General features: G+C 38.4%; 2 non-coding genes across 2 annotated transcripts; both read right to left on the bottom strand.

The window, feature by feature from the left end:
• LOC122007461 lies at window positions 1-106 on the bottom strand. The gene has a single exon (XR_006118957.1). It is a non-coding gene; the product is annotated as a small nucleolar RNA R71 (small nucleolar RNA).
• A 4,789-nt stretch (window positions 107-4,895) lies between these two features.
• Window positions 4,896-5,001, bottom strand: LOC122007470. The gene has a single exon (XR_006118964.1). It is a non-coding gene; the product is annotated as a small nucleolar RNA R71 (small nucleolar RNA).
• Window positions 5,002-7,640: the final 2,639 nt, after the last annotated feature.

The following is a 7,640-nucleotide window of genomic DNA, read 5'->3' as shown; positions in this document are numbered from 1 at the left end:
ATATGAGGAATTGCATAACAAATTTTGCTCAGGCATATGGAGAATCATTATTTGAAGCATGGGATAGATTCAAGAGTCTTTAAAGACAGTGCGCTCATCATGGTTTTGAAAAATGGTTGATTTTACACATATTCTATGGGGGAATTTTTTTATCAGACAAGAGTTTATTGGATTCATCAGCTAGAGGTTCTTTTATGGACAAAAGTGTAGATGAAGCTTATTCATTAATTGATCAAGTGACATTGAACCTCTATGAATGGTCGAACAAAAGTTGGATGGAATTTCCCTTAGTTATTCAAGAAGTGCAAGCCATAAATGTAAGAGAGCCTGTCAAACAAAATGAAGTTCAACCACCTAAAAATGTTGAAATTCACAAGTCACAGATTGAGGAGTTCAAACATTTGGGGGCAAAGCTTGATAGTATTGTTTCAAAATGGTTTAAAGAAGATCCCCCTCCTACACAGTCAAGAACTAGTGAAAAGTGTGATGATGTTGGGTTGAGAATTGAAAAAAATCATGAAGAACTTCTGAAGAAGGACATATTTAGAATTGAGGAGAAGAACAATAGAAGACCACATGAACTCAGTTCCATTATTCCAAGAAGTTCCCAAAGGCCACAAGTACCTTTCCCTCAACGATTAATCACACCAACACTAGATAAATAAGTTGGACCTCCTCCAAAAGCTCAAAGGGAGTTTGGGAAAAAGGAAGTTCAATCTTTCCTAGGACCTTCACTATGGGTTCCTTTTCCACAAAGGTTAGTGGGGGTCAATGAAAATAAAGACTTCGGCAAATCCTGTGACACTAATATGGTTGAGTGCAGATTTTTGAATGTATATGAAGATGAGGATTTTTCAGATGAGGATTTTATTGATAATGCAGTGGTAAATAAGTTTTCAGATCTACCTCAAAATTTTATAGGGTGTTATAGTGACATTGAATTTTCAGATGATAAATGTGATGTGGTAGATCAACTTAAAACTGCAAGTGAAGTTATTGAGGATATAGATGTTGGTTTATTTTTTGATGTATGTGTTGATGATGATGATATGGAAGAATGTGTAGAAAGCTGTGTTGTGGAAGCAGCATATCAAGGATCACCACCTTTGTCCACACAACCCTTAGAGGTTGTAAGAATTGACCATGTTGTGGAACAATGTGTAGGGACTTATGAAGAGCTAGCAGAGTCTCAAGAATCACCATTATTGATATCATCAACATCTGAGCCAGAGTCAGAACCTTCATTTGATTCAGAGGAAGTCACATCTACATGTTTAGAAATTTCAGGTATTTCTTAGCGAAGTAAGGTTAGTTTTCTTGTGATCTTTTGGAAAATTTTATAGAGGTACCTATCATTGACTTTGTTGGATGTGATTCAGTTTTTATTTCTTATTCTACTTATCTTAATATGGTTATGGCTCTATCTTATCTAATATGCTTGTGGGAGATTTGTTTTTCTTTTGGATGTGCAGATTTCACATGGGCCAATAATTGGAAGCTCAATCTGAACCGTCTTCGATCACCTGAAAAAATTTCCAAGAAGACGAAGATGGAGAGAGTTATACTTTACTTTGTAGCTCCTTTGATGAAAGCTCTCTCCATAATAAGATCCCTTGGTAGGAGGGTTCTAAAATATCTTACTCCTCCAAGAGCGAGATTTCGATGAATCTAATGAGGTGGTCGAGCTAATGACCTTAAACAAGCGCTTCTTGGGAGGCAACCCAAGTTCATTTTCCTTGATTTCTTTTATGTCTTTAGTTCTTTCTTTATAATAAACATGTATCCTCTACTTAATTTTTCTTGTGTATCTTATTTTTATAGAATTCAAAGTTATGGAGGAATGTGAGCATTGGATAGAGGAGTATTTTTAAAACATGAATGTCAACCATTTGGAGCTCATCACTTGGTAACTTCTCTAAATTTCATAATTCTTCTCCACATTATTTTTAGTTTTCATTGGGACAATGAAAAGTTTAAGTCTGTAGGGATACATTAGATGCATTTGATTTAGTTTAGTTTTGGCATAATATATTTTTTATTTTTTTTTCTAGTTGCATCATTCATCATATCATGATTGTTTGTTCCTTAATGCAAAATACTAGCACATTTATTATCTAGATTCATGATATTTTAAATGATGCTAGTAGTAAGCTTTATGTACTTCTTTTCTCTATCTTGGGTAGTATGAAATAAGCTAAGAATCATATGGAGATGAGTTTTAGTTTTGGCTTAACCTTAAGGGTCTTACCTTCACTTCACTATACTTGATGCTTGAATGGTTGATATCATTGAAATAGTCATGATTCATCTTGTTTGCTTAGTACTTGGTTTCCATGGTGATTTCTCAAACTTCATTTTGGTTACTAGATGAGGCTCAAATCATGTAAGCTCATTTGGAAAAATCAAAATATCCCAACATTTGTGCTAAAGGTACACTTGTAAAATAAGATTTGCACAATGCAAATGCTTATGAAAAAAATGTGAAAGAAAAAGCAATTAAGAAAAAAAAATGAATAAGGGATATAAAAAATAGTTGTCGTGAGTGGAATCTAGCAAGTCACCCCTTTGAGACCGAGTTAGGTTACTGGGGAAATGACTGCTTAGCTTCTCTTGAGATTAAGCACACCTTTGAGACCATGGGTTGATTGAGAAATATGAACCAAGTGTTTGGCAAGTAAGTGTCTATCACTGGTTACTTGTCCATCACTGGAAACATTATGAACTCAAATTTGATGACGACTTGACTATGACATAGATTGAAACTTGAAGGGTTTTAAGTACTTTTTGCACTAAGCACAAGATACTTATGCTTGAGCCATACTTGACTTTATTTTCATGATCATGCTTATTAGTGAAACTTTTTGATAGAGTTAGGAAAGTGCATTATGGCTTATGAATGTGTTGTAGAACATATGAATGTAGATTGCAGTATTTTGCTTGAGGACAAGCAAAGGTTTAAGTCTGGGGGTGTGATGTGCGTAGATTGTATACACTTATTGGCATGTTTTGACGCACATTCACATACTTTGAGCATGCTTGATCTATGCATTTTTGTACTTTCAGCATTCCATTTTAGCATATTTACTCTCTTTGTTCGGAGATTTGCTTTTGTGCATTTTTTGTACACAGGAGTCGAATTTGGTGAAGATTTCATGTTCAAGGCCAAACCTATAAGTAAAGTAAGGGGAGAAAGCACCTGGCCGTGTATCAGACACGACCATGCCACATAGGGGTGCTCAAGCCATGTGGAGATCAGAGGTCGTGTGGCAGCAATAGGAAAGGAAGTAGGCTCGGCATGTGAACCTCACACGACCGTGTCAAGATATGAAGCGATCCAGAGCTTAAACCTTACATGGCCGTGTAGATCTACATGGTCGTGTGAGGTTTCAAGAGACCAGGAAGGCTCTGGCCGTGTGCACTACACGACTATGCAGGGTTTCCAGTAAATAAGAGAGCTCTGGCCGTGTGCACCACACGGTAGTGCCAGGTTTCCAGAGGCAGGAGTAGTTCAGGCCGTGTAGATCTATCTACACGACCGTGTGAAGGGGAAATTAGAGATGTTTTCCACGGCTATGTCTCACACACGGCTATGCAAGGCTAGCAGAGAGGAGAATGGGAAGGGTCGTGTGAACATCACACGGTCGTGCCACGGGGTCGTGTGGCACCCAAACCTCACCTCTATTTAAACCCTCCTTCAAAATTTGAAAGGGGATCTTCTCCCCCTTGGGAGAGATCGAGATTTGGGGCTTTCCCTCCATTTTTGGGAGGATTTCTTGGCGATCTAAAGGCGGATCTTCAACGGAATCGACTCCGGGAGCGTGGATTGGATTCGAAGACCAAGCTTCATCTTAGATAAGTTTTCTTTCTCTCCTCTTCTTGGATTGGGGGATCAAGAAATGCTTGTAATCTCTTTTGTTTGGATATCTCTCTTTGATTCATGGAGTAGATCTCTTGTTTTAGGATGAGGGAGTATTTGTATGAAGAATTGATGTAAACTCTTGTGGATTTGCCATTTCCTTGTTTCTATGATATTATCTTATTTGTATCAATTTGATCTTGAATATATTGTTGTGATATAGACCTAATTCACATTCTTGATTGATTGTTTGAATGTCCTATGGATCTTATAAAGACTATCCCCCACTCGATTTTCCGAGGGAAGCACGCGAAAGGTGCAAACCCGTGTAAGGACGTTTGAGGGATATGATTTAGGGAAAAGGAGGATAATTCAAGAGGGTAGGATAGATTTAAGGATTAATCTTTATATCTTATGGGTTGAGGAGTATGATCTTGTGTTGATCATCCGAGGGATCTTCGTGACATGAACAAGCCCGTGTAAGGACAACATAAGTTCATAACTACTTGATCACATTTAGGTATAGATTTCAGTACTAGGTCGGTTGTCTATTACAAGTGAGAACCGGCAACCTTCTATAAATGTTGGACAATTGAGAAATAGGATTTGGTAGATCATTTACATTGAGGATTCTTACAAAGAAACTAAAACTCCTAGAACATTCCTTATCATAGCCCATAATCTTGTTTGTTGATCTTTTATTTCTATGTTTACTTTTCATTAGTTACATTTAGCTTTTGGAAACCAATTAATTAGTTGTTTAGCTAACTCATGTTGAAACATTTCTAGTGCTTATTCCAGTCCCTATGGATACGATAATATTTTATATTACTTACTATATTTCCATACACTTGCGGAGAGCGAACAGTGAACTGTGAGGGTGTCTCAGTGGATGCAGTTCGATTGATGGCATTTCCTTTCAGTATCAAGGATAAAGCAAGGACTTGGTTATATTCTCTCCTTCCTCAAAGTATTATAAGTTGGGAACAATTGGAGAAGCAATTTTTGAATTATTTTTTCCCTCCAAGTAGAATGATTTACATGAGGAATTGCATCACAAATTTTGCTCAAGTATATAGAGAATCATTATTTGAAGCATTGGATAGATTCAAGAGTCTACAAAGATAGTGCCCTCATCATGATTTAGAAAAATGGCTGACCCTGCACATATTCAATAGTGGGATTTCTTTCTCAGATAAGTGTTTGTTAGATTCATTAGCTGGAGGTTCTTTTATGAACAAGAGTGTAGATGAAGTATATACATTAATTGATCAAATAACATTGAATCTCCATGAATGGTCGAACAAAAGTTGGATGGAATCTCCCTAAAAAATTCAAGAAGTGCAAGCTATAAATGCAAGAGAGTCTGTCAAAAAAAATGCGGTTCAATCACCCAAAAATGTTGAAATTCACAAGTCACAGAATGAGGAGTTCAAACATTTGGGAGAAAAGATTAATAGCATAGTTTCAAAATGGTTCAAAGAAGACCTTCCTCCTACACAGACAAGATCTAGTGTGAATGATAATGATACTATGTTGAGAAGTGGCAAGAATCATGAAGAACTTCTGAAAAAGGACTTGTACAGAATTGAGGAGATAAACAGTAGAAGACCAAAAGAACTCAGCTTCATTACTCCAGGAAGTTCCCAAAGGCCACAAGTACCTTTTCCTCAATGATTGATCGCACCTACACTAGACAAGCAAGTTGGACCTCCTCCGCAAGCTCATAGGGAATATGGGAACAAGGAAGTACCTTTCCCAAGACCTTCACTAAAGGTTCCTTTTCCACAAAGGCTAGTGAGGGTCAATGGAAATGAAGACTTAGGCAAATTCTGTACACTAATATGGTTGAGTGTAGATTTCAGGATGTATATGAAGATGAGGACTCTTCAGATGAGGATTGTGATGATAATGCAGTGGATAACAAGTTTTCAGATTTACCTTCTGGGTTTACAGGTTGTTATGATGAAATTGAATTTTTAGATGATGAATGTGATGTGGTAGATAAACTCAAAACTGTAAATGAAGTTAGTAATCCTCCTATAGATGATTCTCCCACTAAGGATATTGATATTGGTTTATTTTTTGATGCTTGTGTCGATGATGATGTTATGAAAGGAAGTGTAGGTGATGTGCGTAGATTATATACACTTTTATGCATACTTTGACGCACATCTACTTATATTTCATTGGTATAATCTATGTCTATTGCACCCTATTTCTTTATAATGTCATACTTCCATTATATTTTGTTCGAAGATCTGGTCTTTGCTTGTTTTGATTGACAGGACACTATTTGGAGCGAAAATGGAGCTAAAACTCACATAGGAGCAATGGGTCGTGTAGGCCACACGGTCGTGTGGCCATTATCTTGTTTTGGCCGTGCCATATGGCACGACCGTGCTCCACCACAGCAGCAAATCAAGCCATGGCCATGTATACCACACGGCCATGCCAACATCCTGTGGCTAAGCAACACATGGCCGTGCCAACATTCCGGAGGCAAGGAAGGCCACGGCCGTGTGAATCCACACAGCCGTGTGACTTTGGCAGAGAAGAGGAAGGTCACGACCGTGTGACCCACACGGCCGTGTGACTTAACCTAGGAGGTAGCTGTGTGAGGCCATGTGGATCCCACACGGCCGTGTGACGAAGAACACAGGCCGTGCCATGCCAAAATAGAGTTGGCTGAATTCTGGCCAGATTGCAGACCGTTCGTAAAACGACCATAACTATGTGCTCCGTTGGAGTTTCGGGATGTTATTTATTCCAAAACGTAGTTGACTTCAAGATCTACAACTTTTCTTCAGGTCCAACAGAGAGAGAGACTTGTCTGCCCATGCTAAATGGCACGACCGTGCCTCCCAACTTCGGGTTCAACTGGACCTCCACCTAGACTACAGACCAAACTTTGAACCACCATAACTTTCGGCTCGGTTGGAGCCAGGGCTCGATCCAATTATCAGATTGAATATAATTTCAAGATCTATAACTTTGTTTCAGGATGAATCACGAGAAACCCTGGTTTCATGGTCGAAAACCATGGTTTACCGGACCCTTGTTTTCCTAGTTTTCTTGGGCAGTTTGGAGGAGGTATATAAGAGTCAAGATCTTCATTCTTTGACTCATCTTGGATCTGGGACTTCATACCTCTCCTTGATGGAAGGGTTCTCCCCTTAGGGGTAAACCCTAGAGCTTCATTCTCCTCCATCCCTTGGCGATCCCTCCATCTCTAGAACGAGGAGGCATCCCCAAGACATCGGAATCATCGGCAAGCATCTCTTCTTCCCCTTCTTCTTATATCTAGGGTTGTAAGTATGCTTTTCTATATGTTTTGGGGCTGTTCTTCCTTAGAAATGGAGTAGATCTCTTGATATAGGATATAGGAAGTATTTGTGATGTGATGGTGATGTAAAACTATGTAGATTTGCCATGCCTTCTATTCAATGACTTGTTGATGCCTTATTCATGTTTGATGTAATGTGTGTCTGAATCTTATTTATATCTTTTTCATATTTTATCTAATGATTGTTTAAAATTGTTAATCCTGTAGGGGGGATACCCTAAATCGATTATCTGAGGGACGTTCATGACAGGAACATGTCTGTGTAAGGACGATTTAGGGTATCACCTTGAAAGGAGAAGTAAATCTCCACAAGGAAGTAGGGGATCAGGCATAATCACTATTTCTATTTCTATGTTATTGTATGTTAGTGTGTTTCTATGTTGATTATCTAAAGGACGCACGTGACAGGCAAGCCCGTGTAAGGACAATATAGGAATC

The sequence above is a fragment of the Zingiber officinale genome, chromosome 7B (genome assembly GCF_018446385.1).
Source record: "Zingiber officinale cultivar Zhangliang chromosome 7B, Zo_v1.1, whole genome shotgun sequence".
Taxonomy (NCBI): Eukaryota; Viridiplantae; Streptophyta; class Magnoliopsida; order Zingiberales; family Zingiberaceae; genus Zingiber; species Zingiber officinale.
Note: the sequence above shows the minus strand (reverse complement) of the source record. Positions and strands in the feature narration are given on the sequence as shown.